At 41.2% G+C, this 16,971-nt stretch overlaps 1 pseudogene; it reads right to left on the minus strand.

Annotated features, from left to right (window-relative positions):
* LOC131577677 (centromere protein J-like) overlaps positions 1 to 12,208 on the minus strand; it is a 31,088-nt pseudogene extending 18,880 nt beyond the window's left edge.
* Positions 12,209 to 16,971: the final 4,763 nt, after the last annotated feature.

Consider the following 16,971-nt stretch of genomic DNA (forward strand, 5'->3'; position numbering starts at 1 on the left):
AGTAATGGAGTTTAGCACCTCAGGAGCAAAATGTGAAAGCTCTCACAGATACTAAGAGAAAAACGAACTCCCTATGTCCTGCTGATCTTTGTAATTAATTACCTAATGTTGTTGTTGTTTTCTATTCTAAATAAGCTTGAGTAATATTCTGGTTAAAAGCAAGATGGAGAAAGCCTCAGCAACACTCAGTATAAGTATTAGCTCTCCTCAAAATAATCAAATTGAAAGAGCAAATAGAGCCCCTGTGTGGTTATGTCCAGCCTACCACTCCTCCATATCCAGAGCAGTTACTCTGAAATACAATGCACTATAACAAAAGCAAGATGCAAGATCTTTCACTTGTACAACATTTTCCAGCGCAGACTGAACAGTACTGTGTTAACCCAAGGCTGGAAAACAGGTCCTGCCCTGAAGAAATGCAATAACCAAGATACTAGGAGCACATGTGACACTTCTTGGGAGCCACTGACAGTTACCCAGCTATCAATTACAAATAGGTGCTAGGTGCAGAACACAGACAGAAAATGCATTAGAGAAGGCTAAGCAATTTGCACAAAGTGAAAGTCTTGCTTGTGTGCCACGCACACCTCTGCATGAAGTAAATCGAGGCAGGGCTGCCCATGAGGCAAGAACATACATGAAGCAAAAGGCTTTTTTCCAAGAAAAGGCTTTTCAGCAAGATGCAGGGAAAAAATAAACCAGCCACCAATATGCTGGCTGCTGCCATTGGTCCAGAAAGCGTGCAGATTCTGTACTATGAGGAAATAGTGCATTAAAAATGGCAAACAAGCTGCCCTTGTTGGAGGAACAAGCAAATAGCCATCACAGAATCCTCTGGCTGACCGCAAGTGTCAGCAGAACACCTCAGTGCTGCAAGGGCGGAGCCACAGGCTGGTGCTTTGAGCACTGTCCAGGCTCTTCTAGGCACCAGATACACACAGCACACTGCATCCCAACTGGTTTTACCCTCTTGCTTATGTTATTCGTGCCTGGAAAGGTCTGAAAACAAAGTGCTTGGAAACAAAGGAATGGATGGGTTTGGGCAGGTTCAGGCACGCCGAGCTGCTCTGGAAAGGATTTTCATTGCCTCCAGGGAGCAGAAGTTGTCACACGGCGCAAGAGAACTGCTATCAATGGGCAGTCATCTTGTGTTCCTGACAGGGTTACCGATTTAAAAATGCAAAGCAGATTCTTGGATTGCATAAATCAGCACAGGGCCAACACAGCCAGGGAGGATAAATTGCCTTTTGCAATTAGTTTTAGTTCATGAATTAGAAAAAAGGAGTGAAAATATGTACACATTATACTGGCCAGGCATTTTTAGATAAACATCTGTTTGGAAATGCTAGGGGCTACTATGGCTAATGACATGAATAAATCCATACAAGGTCTTTTAAAAATACGCATTATTATGAAAAGTCAAAGTAATTGCATTGGTAAGGCAGCATGGTCAGCAGGCACATAATACAGCGCTGGCAGAATTTGGAACTGCAGTAACTCTGCACCAGTACATCACTCTGCAGTCAAAATTTACAGCAGTAAAAGTAAAAGCAGCACCTAATTTCATTAGTAGTTTCATGAACTGCCAAATCCCACAAATATTCATATCTGGAACACCTATCACAGTCAACTACAGATCCAAGAAGGATCTTTAGTGAAACTTAATTTTTAAGACATTGAAAGCATTTGTCTGAAAGGCAGCTCTAGGAGAAAATTATACAAACCAATAAATGCAAAATAGCCTTTTGCACTATTCCCATTATCTTTTAAATGAACAAGAATGGACAAGCAGATGTGAAATATAATTTCTTAACTTGAATAATATATAAAAAAACAAAAATCAAAAAATTATGCTAATTTTGCACCAGTTAAGAACTAGGTTTGAAATGCAAAGAGAATCTCTCTTGTGTTTATAGTAGATGGCACCTACTAATTTCTAACAGATTTCATTACATTAAAAATTTGTATTTGATTTGATTGTAAGCTCAATTTTTATTAAAGGCATTTGTATCACCTACAATTAGTCAGAGCTGTGAAGGCACTTCCATCACAAACCCCATAGTTCCAAAATTATTCATTGCAGGAATTTCGTGTTAAGAAATTATTTTTTTTCTATGAAGATATAAACAAAAAAAACCAAACCAAACTAAAACTTTTACAGCATTTAATAATTACAAATTAAAAAATCAACTCGCTTGAATTTTCAATTTCTTAATTTATATGGTGTCAAACACATCCTCAGTCTGGTCTAAAGATTAGTATTCCTGAAATAAGAATGCTGTTGGAATTGATGTATGCTCTACACTTTGTGTTAACCTCAGACATATGTGCTACCCTGATGTGAATGTGAGAAGTTTATCCTTTATCAGGGGTCTGATCACATTCAAAAAAAAAATTATCCTGAGTTCTTACTGTTTTCACTGTAATCCAAAGGCATTCAGCAAATGATGGGAAGTATTTGGCATTACTTAGCTTTAGACACAAACTGCACCAGTGTTGTGAGAGCTGGCCTCCTGCTTTACATCTAATCTAGATGGCTAAACAAGTGCTTCAGTTCAAAAATAGCACAGATGCCCCTGGAAAGAAGCTAGCTGGTAAACAAGAATTTAGCAGCCTGATTTTAAGGATTCTAGAAGAAATATTTTCCTCATTGCACAGAGAGACCAGTTTCTTGTGTATACAGATTTACCTGCAAAAATGCGTGGCTTCCTCACGATCTTCTCTCACCACGGTCAGTGAAGGGGTTCTTCTGTGGTATACATCGGTCCCTAATCCTCTGCTAAGGATGTTCTGGGTTTCTTCTGGAAAGAATCTAAGAGAACTATCCCTGATAATATGCAGAACTTTGTGAATATTTATGTACTCTGCTATGTTTTTAAACCCACAGACTGTGCAGCAAGCTTTGTTGCTTAATCTGTTAAAAAGAATTAATGAATTTTGCCTAATGGTGCAAATATTCCATTCCCAGCACGGGTCTTAGTAGTGCAATCCAAGCCCTACAAATCAAGTAAGTGAAACAGATTTGGGTGTATATTAGTGTCAGTAGCTGAACTCCTTTTTAGGAATGCCATGTGAAGATTCATCTTTAATACGAATGTAACTTTCAAAGAGGCCTCAGGAACCCTTTTTTAACAGCAGTCTGACAGGGACTATGGCGTGCTTAGTAGATTGTGACAGAGCAATTGAGAGCCATCAGAAATGAGTATTTCTGCCCTGGTGATTATTGCAGACAGGAAAACTTATTCTGACTGATCTTACATAAAGAGAATGCAAATGGGTTTAGGATGAGAAGTCAGTGTGTGAGAAGTCCTTCAGTGGAAACTAAGAAAAATCAAGATCCTATTTAATATAAAGGACTAAAGCCTGTTGAAGCAGGATACCATTTCATGACCAGAAGTAAGATCACTGGGCCCAAAGTGAGAAATATTGATTGACCAAAAAGCTGGGACCACATTAAGGAAAAACTGAGTGAAGATGTTCTTAGGAAATTATAGCATTGTCACTGATCTGAGGCTTTCTGTGGCTTAGGAGAAAAATATTCAGATTTGAGAGATAATTTACCCATTTTTAAAAAAGTCATGTACATTATGTCTGAGGAAGTTAAAAAGAAAATGTGAAAATTTCACTGTCAAGGGGTGAGTCATATCTAAGCTACACAGAATTCTAGCCCTGACTTCAGGGATTCATTGAACATTGCACTTATTTCATGGGATCAAAAGTCTGCACCTGAAAGTGCACCTCAAACAACAGACTTAGGAAGAATGACTAGGGATGATGGAGAAGTAAGGAAAACAAGGGGCTTGCAGATGTATCTCTTCCCTCTTCTCTGTTTTTTCCAGTTTAGGTCTGAAAAATACTGAAAAAGGTGGGCATGTAGCTAGGGCACACAGGCAGAATGAGTCAAAAATCCAGGACAAAAAAATTTTCCCAATGAAAAATAAACACAAACAAACACTTGTGTAGTTCTACCTAACATGTCTGCAGAGAGTTTTTTTCTGTAGTTTCCCCACTTCAGGGGTTTCTTTAATTTTGCAAGCAGGAATCTCATGAGCCACTCTTGAAGATGGCAGATGTGGGCTTTTAACTTAGCTGGCCCTATTCCCATTCTTTGACTCAGGCTCATGCTTCTTTTCAATCTTGTGAGATGAAAGAGGGACTGCTGAAAAGAAGAGCTCCCTTGCTCCCTTTTAGACCAACAGCTCCAGAACTAGAATCACTGCTGCTTGTGCTGCAGGAGACATCTTGTTGACTTGAAATTGCTTGAATATCTTGTTTTCTTGGTGGTGATCTACTGTATTTCCTAACAAAGGTTTTTTTCTGTTGCACTGGGTTTATCACTAGCATAATTACCATCAGAAAGATCCAAATGTTTACCAGTGTGATCTACATGAGGCATCTGCTGGGAGAGACACTGAGCATGTTGAGATTTGGGGTCATCATCCCTTTTTGGGGGTAAGCAGCTTGACTCACAGGAGAAAGATGTAACTTGTCAGGTCGAGGCAACTGTTCCCTTCCTTTGCCACTCCTCAGGTGAACTACATGTAATTTTTATTATCTTGTCATTGACCATCTTAAACCCAGCATGGATTTGCCTTTTGCTTTCCGAGTTCTGGCTCCCCACAACAACTTCCTGTGGGCAGACCTGAAGCCACTTCTGACCCTGTGTGAATGCAGGACCTGCACTCCACTCTGCCTCCTTGATGTGGTCTGTATCTACATCCTGGAGTGGATAATGCCTTTGTAGGACTTCCAAGGGGGTTTCTGCTCTCTCTATGAGATGACCTTTCAGAGGCTGATCCACCCTACCTAGGTCCTTTTGCAGAGTACCCTCCACAGCTCTTCCAGCAGTTTTGTCTGCTTTTCCTAGAGTATTCATGTGATGAGTCTCCATTTCCTCACCTACTTGTATGTTTGTGTCTGTCACTGTTTTGGGACATGTTTGCAGGATTTCAGGCCATCTTCTCTGTGGTGAGTCACCAAGATTTTCCTTTGAGTCTTCATCTCCCCCAATCACTTCTTTTTCTTCTGCACTTTGCTCAACTACTTTTGTTTCACAAACAGTCTTAACCTTTATCTCCCTGTCAGCTAAAACCTAAAACACAGTTTGTCTTTTTTTCATGTGTATCCATCTGCATGCAGCTACTGACCTGAGGATTTAGCTAAGACCATTCCCCTGGCTGCAGTATGACTGCTCATTTGGCCAGACTGAGAGAAATGACCCCTGCAATTCAAACCAAGTCTTCTGGAATGCTTGCTGTCTTCTTTTAAAGGCTTCTGTTTAATTTTTCTGAGCCTTGCCATGCCCTCTCTTCATTTCAGAAAAACCTTTTGAGGTGTTATTTTTGGCTTGCTCTGGAAGAAAATAAAAATTAAATCCTGACAAACACAGATAGAATCACTCTAAAGAAAGGAAGATGTTTACAATAACTGAAAAAACTGAGACACCAGAAGACTAAAAGTCCCTGGGTATGGGTCACTGAGTACGTGAGAAACAGCCCTGACATTAAAAGGAAGGTGAGAAGAGCACCTTTTTAGAAGCAGCCGCTGTGTGATGCCTCCATTCACTCATTCGTTAGTAGAGTCAAAGGGTTAAGATGATGCTAAATATCTGTATGATAGACGATGAGAAAAGTTCTGTTCTTTGTTTTCAGGGGAAGTTCCAGTAGTTCTTACAATGTGACACAGAAATACATAGCTGCATCAGTTTGATACATTATTTTGCCAGGAAGACATAAAGAACATTTCTGAGTCATGAAACTTGCATACGCCAAGTCACCAAGCTGAACCAAACGCTGAGTCTGACACCTAGAGGTGTCAGGCATAAGCTCATCTCAAACTGTACCCACAGCAAAAAGCAGAACACTCTCACTGTACTTGACCTTTGTACAAATCCTGTATTTGGAAATGCCCCCATTCTCACAGAAGTGGCACATAAGAGACCAGTTATTATGGAGCAAACAGAGTCAACCTTGATGTCAAATTTAACTATGTTTCTTGAGACCCTGGCACAAACCATGACCCAGAAAACAGGTGGAAACAGAGGAATGCAGTGGGAAATCATGGGGGAATGGATTGTGACTGAGTAATACAGCGCTTTTCTTTTTAACTTTGGGGAAAAATACTCCAGTATCACATGAAAGAACAGTGGAAAAATGTGCCACCATGTAATGAGCCAAAACAGAGTCCACACAATATCTCTATCCGTGAGAATCTGTCAAAAAACGAAGTGAATGCACCAATGGCAATAGTACCTGTTGATTCTTCTGCTGTTTTTCTGTGAGATGATTGTCTGCTTTAAGTTGCTCTTCAACAAACTTTTTGTAAGTCTTCTGTCTATTACCACTTGCTGGTGGGATTTGCCTAGGCAAGGGACAAGAAGGTACTTATTTGTAACATTCTCTAGTTAGTTTTCTTTTGATAATTTTTATGAAGGTGACATGGAGTCAAGAACTGTAAACAGTCTCTGCAATTCCTTAAAATGTGAAGCTTAGTAAAATCTCCCTATTGTGTGAATCCAATTCTCACTTTAAAACTTCCTGTCTAGATCAAGCATTAATTATACTTTCAGCAAGCAACATTTTTTGGCTGGTATCAGTCTGTCCTTAAGAATAGGTAAAAAGTAGTCAAAAGGAAAAAAAAATTCAGTCATTTTCTCCAGACAAGAGTTGATGACAATCAGAAAGAACTCACTATTTCTCTGATAGAGTGGCTTGAATAAGATGGTGAAGAGTGATAGAATAGAATAAAAATAATGTCTATAGTCTTGTAGAGGGCCAATTGAAACCTGACTCAAAATGAAGCATAGTACAGTATACATGAACATATTTCAAAGGAAATGTGTTTGAGCCTTAATTTAGTCACTTATTAACAATTTCTACTAAATATTAAAAAATTCTAGGGTTAATAGAAGTGCTGGTTGTGCAGCACATCCCTGTCCTTCCTACACCCCATCTCTACCCAGCACCACTGTACCATGGATAAACTTTTGATTTGTCAGTCTGTCTCTGTTATCACACCATGAGCTAACAGTATTAGATTTGTAGGGAAAACTCTTGCTAAAGAGGACTCAACATTAGACAATACTTATTACAGTGAAGCGTGCTTCAAACCAAATGTAGCCCGGTGCCATAGTGAAAATGTCATTAAGAGCTGGAGAACATTCTGTGCTTTAGTCTCATCCAGCTCATGATAACACCACAATGTGAACCAAAGCATAACAAGTAGGGGTGACTGGGAGACAGACTTCAGAAGCTCACTGCTGATCCAAAAACGCGTACGTGGACAGGGCCACTTGCCCAGACATGCATATGGTCCTGCCACATCTTCCCAGCCTTCTGCTCTGGAGGTTCCTGTCTTCCTTCTTTTCCAACTCCCAGATGGTTAACACACAAAAGTTCTTACGACATTTGCTCTCAGTCTGTGCTTTCCTAGAGTTTGCTGCTTCCTTTTTTATACTTGACAGAAGGCTCAGCCTGCCAAACACCTGCTGCTTCTATCTGCATCAGCTGAGGACAGATAACAACTCTGAGCATTTTTTCCATCACCAGTGCCAGCTCACCCATTTTTGCCCATTGTGAGCACCCCCACAGTGTCCTTTGGCAGTGTAGTGATGAACCAGATCAGAAAAGTGATTCAAGTCAAATGTTACATTTCTCTCCAGATAATTTGAACAAGGATTACTTCACCTCCCTTTTCAATATATAGGCATATAAAAATTTGCCTTGGCACAGCTGAAGAGGCAGAGGCAAGACATGGATGAATGAGTTGCCATCATAAACTGATAACCATGGCAGAAGTGATGGCATATCAGTAGATTTTATCTCTCCCTGCCAACTTTTGCCTTACTTCAATGCTTTGAAGACCACAGTTACAAAACCAAGTTTTGTAACTGTTCATGTATATGGGCTAGACCAGCATCCCATTATACAGAAGTAGATCAGCTGCCAGGCCATAGACCTGCCCAATTTTTGCCCATGAACACCTACCACTCTCAAGCAAAGGGAAGAGCCATTGTGTTGCATATACAACACAAAGGGTATGTACACCACCAAGGAAAATGTGTTTTCAGATTCACTGACTGACTAATATAATTTGTCACCTGGCTTCTATATATCCAGCCTTCATCTTCCCCTCTATGCCAAAGTGAGATAATCAAATCTCCTTCTGTTGTTCTCTTTGTTCTTCTTTAGCAGCAGAAAAAGTTTCAGAGAAACTCCTTTTTCTGAATTGACTGTTCTCTAAGCAGCAGGAAAAAGGGCAATGTAAACAAAGCCTTTACAGAATGAATAAGTGAAAAGTAAAACATCTTAAAATGACTAGAAATCTTTGTATTTTCAACAACATACACAGGTTTTGATTTTTGAAAACATTTTACTGAATAAAATTGAATTAAATAGGTGGAAGGATGCAACCTGTGGGAAAAAAGAGGCATCTGATTTTCAAATCTTGTGATGGGGTCATGAAAAGGATAAATGGTAAGATCCGTGCTCCCTCCCTGTAGTGCCTGCTTAACGTGTTCACTACAGAACATGGCAGTGAAAGCACTGCTAGACAGTACTGAACAACTTGTGTGTCTGTAATTTTGTGACTAGAAAGCCAGTTCATTAAATGGTTTAATAAGCAGTATTTGTGCACATGAGAGTTTCTAACCAGGTGTTTTCTAGTCTATTTCACAAAATTGCAAATCTCTGCATCTTTCTATTGAAGCTTACTGGCTATGTTCATCACAAGAAGGCAGCTTCTACTTCAATTAATTTTGTTTCTGGGTGTCAACTAGTGGTAAGTTGCCTTTTTAGGTCAAATTAGGGTTGACAACTGGTGCAAAAAGCCTTTACTTGATCATTCATACCACACACTATTGCTGTAGCAGGAACTGTACAACTCACTTCATCCTGTAAATACAGCCAGTGCTATTGAAGTCCTCTGCAACACACTGGAAGGATTTTCTGGTCCAACAACAGGAATACAAAAGTTTGTATTAATCCCTCAGTCTTTCTCAGCTACACAACAAATATCCCCAAATATCTCCAGTCCCATAGCAGACAAGCAGTGCTGTTTCTGCAGCCTTCTCACCTGCCCTGCAGCAGAATATGGCTGAGGAGGCAGAGGTGACACAGTAGGTTGACAGCAACAAGAGATGCAGAACCCACGTGTCCCTTCTCACAGGTCTCACATGTGGGGCTATGTCACCTCCAGAATGCTTTAATAGGAGAGGTGTCCAAGATCTTTTATTTTCAACTAGTCCTTCCCAGTGCGGCAAGGGCAATGTGTCCAAGCAGCTGTGTAATTCACCTTTCTTCTCTTTTCTGCTCTTTTTTTTACCATCTTGTCTGGAAAATTTTTTTGTGGGGCTCTCTGTAGACTGAAGCAATGGCTCAGTGCTTATCCCTTTAAATAAGAATATGGGATGTTAAGCAAACTGTCGATATGCTCATGTTTGTGTTTCCAGTAATAAAAACCTAGACTCATCACAGCAGCCAGAGAAGGGCCAGCTCACCCAGACTCAAGTGCAGATTCAGCTGAAGCATATTTCAAAGACAATGCACTGATGAGATCCAGCTGGAAATTACCCTGATATTGTAAGGCCTCTGCACTTTCAAGCCTTAGTTTTACACACGAGGCAGGTTGAAGTTGCCATTGCTTTCAATAAAAAGCAGTTATACCTCCCCCTGTCCTAGCGTGCTCTTGCTGTCAGATTCCTGCTGTCTGGTCTTATTCAACCTGTTTGTCAACAGCCTGGATGAAGGGGTAGGAAGCACCCTGAGCAGTTTGCTGATGACCCAAATCTGGGGGGACTGGCTGATCCACCTGAAGGCTGTGCTGCCATTCAGTGGGATCTTGATCAGCTGGAGAGCTGGACAGAGAAAAACCCAATGAGGTTCAACAAGGACAAGTGCAGGGTCCTGCAGCTGGTGAGGAATGACCCCAAGTACCAGCACAGAGTGGGGACTGATCTCCTAGGGAGCAGCTCTGCTGAGGAGGACCTGGAATGACAGGTGGATGGCAAGTCATTGGTGGATGACCATGAGCCAGAGGTGCCCTTGCGGCCAGGAAGGCAGTGAGATCCTGGGGTGCATTGAGAACAGTGTGGTCAGCAGGCTGAGGGAGGAGATCCTTCCCCTCTACTCAGCCCTAGTGAGGCCACATCTGGGGTATCATGTTCAATTCTGGTCTCCACAGTTTAAGAAAAACAAGGATTAATGATCATTCAGCTTCCATCCATGAGCAACTACAACCATGTCCTTGTGCTAAGAGCAAAAGGTCAGATTAACAGATAAGGGTCCAGCAGGGGGGTCACAAAGGTGGTGAGGGGTCTGGAGCATCTCTCTCGTGAGGAGAGACTGCAGGAGCTGGGCCTGTTTAGTTGGGAGAAGGCTGAGAGGGAACCTCATCCATAAATACAAATATCTCATAGGTGGGTGCTGAGAGCATCATGCCACACTCTTTTCTGGGGTGCCCAAAGTCAAGACAGAGAGTAATGGACATAAACACAAGTTCCACCTTAACACCTCTATAGACTAAGCACGGCGGACCACTGGAACAGGCTGCCAAGGGAGGTCATGGCATCTCCCTTTCTGGAGACATTCAAAACCCACGTGGATGAGCTCCTGTGTCACCTGCCTAAAATGACCCTGTCATGGCAGGAGGTCCAACCCTAACTGTTCTGTGGTTCTGTCATTTTCTGATTTAGTGGTTCATCCATCCACAGACTACCTCCCAATCCTTCTCATTTGTACTGGCAGAAGTATTTCTGAAGCTCTACTGTACACTTCACTGGGCAATGGATCCAAGTTTGAGGAAGTCCAAGACCTCTGACTAATGAACTAATATGATTGTGCAGAAGCTATTTATTGTTTATATTACACACTGATTTATACATTCTAAAACTACTGTTCACACAATCACACATCTTTTCATTGGTGCCCCTATCCTGTCCACATTCTCTGTACACACCCCTTGGGGCACAGGACTGGTTACAGGCCAACTCTGGCCAACAGAGCCCTCTGTTGTCTGGCTCCTGTGGTCCCGTTTTCTTGTTTTTCAGCCTCTTCTTTCTTATTTTTAGAACAGCTTATGTTTCAGCAACCTTGAGAAATTCCAGAGGGTCTGATAAGACAATCTACAGACAGTTTGGCTGGTGCACATTGTGGCCCAAGCTGTTCAGATGCATTGCTACACAAGTTCAATGTAAAGCAATGAGAAAATAGTAGTTCCAGGGACAAGGAGACCAAACTCTTTCAGTGAGATTACCTGTCCTGAGCTAGCTTGAAGAATATGAAATTAAAATTTCAATTGTACTATGGGAGTGGCTCACAGTATCAGAGTCAGGTCTCAGTATAGAAGTTCAAAGGAATCCAGGATGCATGTCTGGATTACATTTATATTCTCTTCCCTTTTAAGCTGTTTATTTCCACTTCTTTTTGTTCCTCTTCCCTCCATTTTGAAATCAACTTTTGATTTCTTGCAAATCACTCTTTTGTTCTTCCTTACCCTTTGGTGTTTTCCCACAGAAGACAAGGCTGGCAAAGTGTAGCCAAGAGAAGATGCCAAGTAGCAGCTTACATTGTTTTAACTCTCAGTGATGCAACTGTATATCAGTGTGAGAAAAACCAAGATTGCTGACAGAGAGCAGGCCTTCTTAGCTATAGAAACATGTTCTCACACCTTTGGAAGCTATAGCCACATCCTACTTGTGCTTTTCCCTCTAAATACAACATATTCCTTACTTCATAAAACTTAGCTTTCCCAACTTAATGACTTCTCCGTTTTTATCTACAAGGTGCAACTTCTCTCAGTATGAGAGGCAGGATGACTGATTTGAGAAGTAAAAAAAAAGTCAAGTTTACAATACTTTAAAAGCTTTTATTACAAGCCACCATAAAAACAAAGCACCTTCCTCTGACCTGCAATAAAATCAGTTGGAATCACTAGCAAAGGCAAAAATTCACTGGAGTTACACAACAGACTTAGGCTCAGATTTCCTTTCCAACACTTTTTGCCCACCTGAATCTGAAAGCTGCACATGTTCTCCTGAGATTTCTGAGCTTCCCTCATTTGGCATGAACTCCAGGGATCTGCTTTGCCAAGCAGAGCACACTGCCAAGGGAGACGTCTGTGAGAATTCCAGGCTCTCAGCTTGGGAGCAATTTTCTGATGGGAACTGGACAGGAATGAAAGTAGCTGGAAAGCATGGAAGGGGTGGTACCATGGCTGCTAGGTGAGAGGGAATCCCAGGAGAAACAGAAAAGCCTAAAAATAATCACCAGAGAAGAAAAATTGGAGAAGCTTAGGTATTCTTGCATTGAGCTAGAAATGTCTTGCTCAGCTGTTGTGACATGAAAACAATGTTTTCATGTTTCCTGGTGATTTGCATGTTCAGAATGAAATAATCTAAATCTGCTTTTGCTATTTTATTTAAATTGTAAAACCTGCTTGCTGCAATCACCTAATTTTTGTAACAAAAATTATATGATACAGGGATGTTGAACTAAAGAGAACTTACAAAGTACTCCTGAGCATGCAAAAAACTCCCATTTCCCATAGGACTCCTCCAGTCCACTAGCAGGTAAAAGTTATATATCTCAAAACATTTCTGAGGCATACATTAATGCTAAAGTGGGGAAGGTTTTCCTTTTAGCTCTGGATGACTGGTTACACATTCCATTAGAAGACTTACCAATGGAAAAAACATAAGCAGTTCTACATAGGGACCAAAGTCCAGGTTCACTACTTCCAGGGAAAGAACCTTTTATAAATTATAAATTATTTTTAAATTTATAAATTAATTTATAAATTATAATTATAAATTAGTCTTGCTTTTTATTTTCTTTATTTATACCAAGAATCCTCTCTGTCCTGTGGCCTAACTTCAAAGAGTAGAATGCGAATGTCTGAGTCTGAAAATGCCTCACCCCTGAGTTAAGGCATTCTTTGGAAGAAGGCTTTCCTGTGGATTTGAAACCTGTCTGGCACAGACTCAGGAAGATCCCAAACTCACTATTCTTGAATGCTGTGTTACTTCTTTAAACGTATGGCAATATTAAAGCAACTACCTTTAGCATCATGAGATAAATCATAGCCCTACTAGTTCTTCATATTTTATGTCTTTAGAGCTTAATGGAACCAAATTAATGCAGTGTCCTTTGCTATCCTGAACTTACACTGCCTCCAGTAGCAAAAGAGGACTTTGAGTGCAGGTTTTTCTTCCTTTTAATTCAAGTCCCCATTTTGTCTGTGGACTTATGTGTTAGCTAAATGTAGCTGGATATGTAAATAGACCCAAAGAGAATCCTATAAATATATTTCTTACTGTATGAACTTTGTCCTCAGTTCATAGTACTAACTGTACTTCCTTTCTTCAGAAATGCATTAGAGGACTCACAGCACTGGGGCAGGGGGAAGAGAAATTTGTATGATGAAGCATAGCAGATTAAGACACTTTCCTTCTCATGCTTCAGCCCCTCCTGAGAACCCAAAAAAGTGTCACAGCCTCTGAACAGCTCTGCTCCCAGTGAACTACTGTCAGTAACAACAAACACCTTGCTAATTGTGGCATTTGGGCAGAGATTAATGAGCTACATCATTACTCTGTGGAGGTTCTACTTTGATTAGAGAACTTGGAAGCCACAGACTGTGTACTTGTCCCACCTGGGCACCCCAGACAGCTCAATGGCTTTTGCCTGCCATTTCAACCAGCCCTTTCTCTAAGGCAAAAAGAAAAGAATGATGAAGGTTTCATCTACTCAGCCATAGTCTCCATCCTCTTTCTCACACTGTCTCCCTAGTTTACAACAGTGGCATTGATTCATCAGGAAATCTGGTACAAGATCAGCCAGGCCTATTTGTAACACTGCTGCTGTGGCTTAGCTTCTGGCTGTGGAGTCAATGGTTGAAATCCTGCATATTCCACACCAAAAACCCTGATTATCACACACCAACAAGTTTGAAAACGAGACCTTCAAACAGCTCTGATACTGTGTTCTTTCTCAAGTTTCTCATTCCCTTCAGTCTCATATTTCTTTGCACTGCCAGCTTCGTCAGGAAGCTCAGAAAAGGCCCCACAATGCAAGCAGATAACCCAAGCTGCAGAAAGCCTGGGTTTTGGTGGTCTCTGTTGGGGTGGTGGTTGGCCCTTGCTTCCCACCTGGTGCATCTACCCCAGCATACACCTCCTGCCTGGATAGGCGCCCCACAGCTCTGACAGCCCAGCAGCTTTTCCAGCTGCTGTCAACATGTTCAGTGGCAGCAGTGCTGCACCCCAGTGGTGCAATGTTCTGCCCATCCATTGTTTATCCAGCCCAACCTTTGGTCACAGAAAGTGTCAGCCTTCCCACAGAAGGTTCTCTGAACCCATGAGGCTGAGAGGGAATGAAGCAAAGCCCCATTTATTTTGTTAGCTAACAACCAGTATTACACTCATTATCGAGGTAAATGAAACTTGCTAAAATTTAATTTTCTTATATTAAAGCAATAATGTAAGGTCATATTTCCCTAAAATGGTGCCAGCTCCAAGAGTTTCTAGGACAGGGGGCTAGGGGATGGCCATAAACTCTTAATTTTCATTGTCATCTTTAACTGTGCCTAAAGTTATGCCTATTGCCTTGAGTGAACATTTGCAAGCAGATGTTCTTCATATGACAACTGAAATAAATAGAATTTTGATTATAAATTATTCCATCCAAACTGGTCAAACTTGATGTGCTATGAATATGAGCATGGGGAAACAAAAAAGACATGGCTGTCCGAGAAGACTTAGTCACATACTTTATGATTAGAACACAGGGAAAAACTTTGAAAAAAATGTAGGTTTTCAATTCTAAAAAGTTGTTTGTAAGACCTCATTAGGCTACACTGAATTCTAGCATGAAAGGTGCCATCATTTAGTTCTGACTTCTGAGGTCTTAACATAATGAGATTCTTGCACAGATCTCAACTGGACCAAGAAGCTTGACACTAAATGGAAAGATATTAATGGCAGATCAGTGTACAGATGGAGACAGGGGATGCCTTAGGCTGCTTAGGGCCTTAGCTCGTGGGTTAAGTGAAGCTGCCTCCCCAGCAGGTTAGCTGAGAAGCAGCATCAATCCAAGGAACACCAGGACTTCCTATGCAATTATGAATGCTCCCTGTCTAATGTTATGCACAAGCAGCCCTGCTAAAGCCAGGCCAATACACTCAAAGGTCTAAATTATTTCCTTAAATTCCTCTTGCACCTTGGGATCACTGAGGAGAATGTGCTGCCACTGTGGACAGGGTGAGAAGGGGTGGGGGCTCCTCTTTTTCTGCTTGCTGAGCAGATGGTGTTTTCCAGCAATGCCACTAATCAAATGAAACTGTTTGAGGGCTTGCATCATGCTGTTAGGAACAGGCTGCTCTGTTAAAGGTAAGAATCTATTGCAGCACAGCCTATTGACTTTCCTCATTTTATCCATGCAGAGCTGGAACTTTCACACATAGATAAAGAAGAGAAAGGATATTTCAGCTTCTCTGTAATTTTTACCACTATACTATAATTTTCTGTACTACTGTTCAAGACTACTTCAATAAAAGTCTCTACAGGAGATCTGTTATTAAATATAAATATTCTCCTGAAATTTTAGTACACAGAAGAGGAAAGAAGTGTTTTCAGGAGTTTACTTATGTTTTAGGAGTTTAGCTTATGTTTTAGTCCAACTGCCAGAGAAGGAGCTCCCAGCTGCTGAAAACAACCATCAAACCTTCTTTTTCTTTAAAGAATTGCTGCATTTCACTGCTGGAGTATAAGCAGCAGCAGGTGCAGGTGCCAGAGTGTCAGGAGAGATTCCCTGAGTACCTGGGTTGTAAAGTGTGATGATTTTCTACTGTTCAACCAGCAGCCTTTGCAGCTGCTCCATCTCCTGCTTCATCAGCTGGTCCTGCTTCCCTGGAGCCTGAAAATATCGAGAAGATATAGTATCAAACTACACTTCTGCATCAATTTTAACCAGAAAGAATCGTAATTTCTGAGCTTTGGGGGTGCCTGTCTCTTAAAGTGTGTATTACTTTTAATAAAGAATTTTGATGCTTATCTTTAAAGCTTTTTTTGCCATGTTAGAACTGAAAGCATATGTGGCACTGTGCAGGCAGTATGTGCCTTGCCAGGTTTGGCTACTCAGCCTCACATCAGCCAGCATTTCCTTCTGGTCTCTGTGCTGGGATTTCCTGTCCCTGTGCTGGGATTTCCTTCCCACGGAACCTAAAGCACAGAAGGGAGAGAAGGGTTCACCTGTGTTTCACACCAAGAAGGTGCTAGAACAGCATCAGAGGAGATGATGCCATGACATCAAGCTTCACTCTAAAACTTAAAAATGTGCCAAGATTCAACATTTTTGTGTTGAACTACATGATAAATGGAAGTTACCTGTATCATTGATGAAAAGGAGCTTTCAAAAGTCAGTATCCACACACCAGAGCTGCAAGTAGTAGGAGCTATAAGCATGGTTTGAAAACAGGGATGAAAGGATAGAAGAATGAGTCTGACTAAATTACTGTCGCTATTTCCACAGCCCTTCAGCAGGCCAAGCACTCCCCTTTGCTTCCCCACAGGTACACACCTATCCAACTTGCCCTGATTTTCTGAGTTTCCCAATTTATATCTTTATATGTTTGACTCCTTCTAGAAGTCATCTATTTCTCCTGTCCTGTCTGCTGAGAACTACCAGAGATCAGTAGCACAAGTTATAAATCTTTTTTCTCTTTTATTTATTTATTGTGAATGTGTCCCTGAGCTAAAGCTCAGTGCATAAAGACACCCTCATGTTGCTGCTGTGCCAGGAGCTTCCCAGCAGGCTACCTGTGAGCCTTTTCACTCTACTGTCTTTCTGTTATTATTCCAGAGCACCCTGTAACAAAGCAAAGCCCAAGGTCACTTTTCCTCACCAGACTCTTTAAGAAGAGTTCGAGCAGCTCACATAGTCAAATGTCAGAAGGCACCAGAGTGCAAAGAATGCCAAA

The sequence above is a fragment of the Poecile atricapillus genome, chromosome 3, assembly GCF_030490865.1.
Source record: "Poecile atricapillus isolate bPoeAtr1 chromosome 3, bPoeAtr1.hap1, whole genome shotgun sequence".
NCBI lineage: Eukaryota > Metazoa > Chordata > Aves > Passeriformes > Paridae > Poecile > Poecile atricapillus.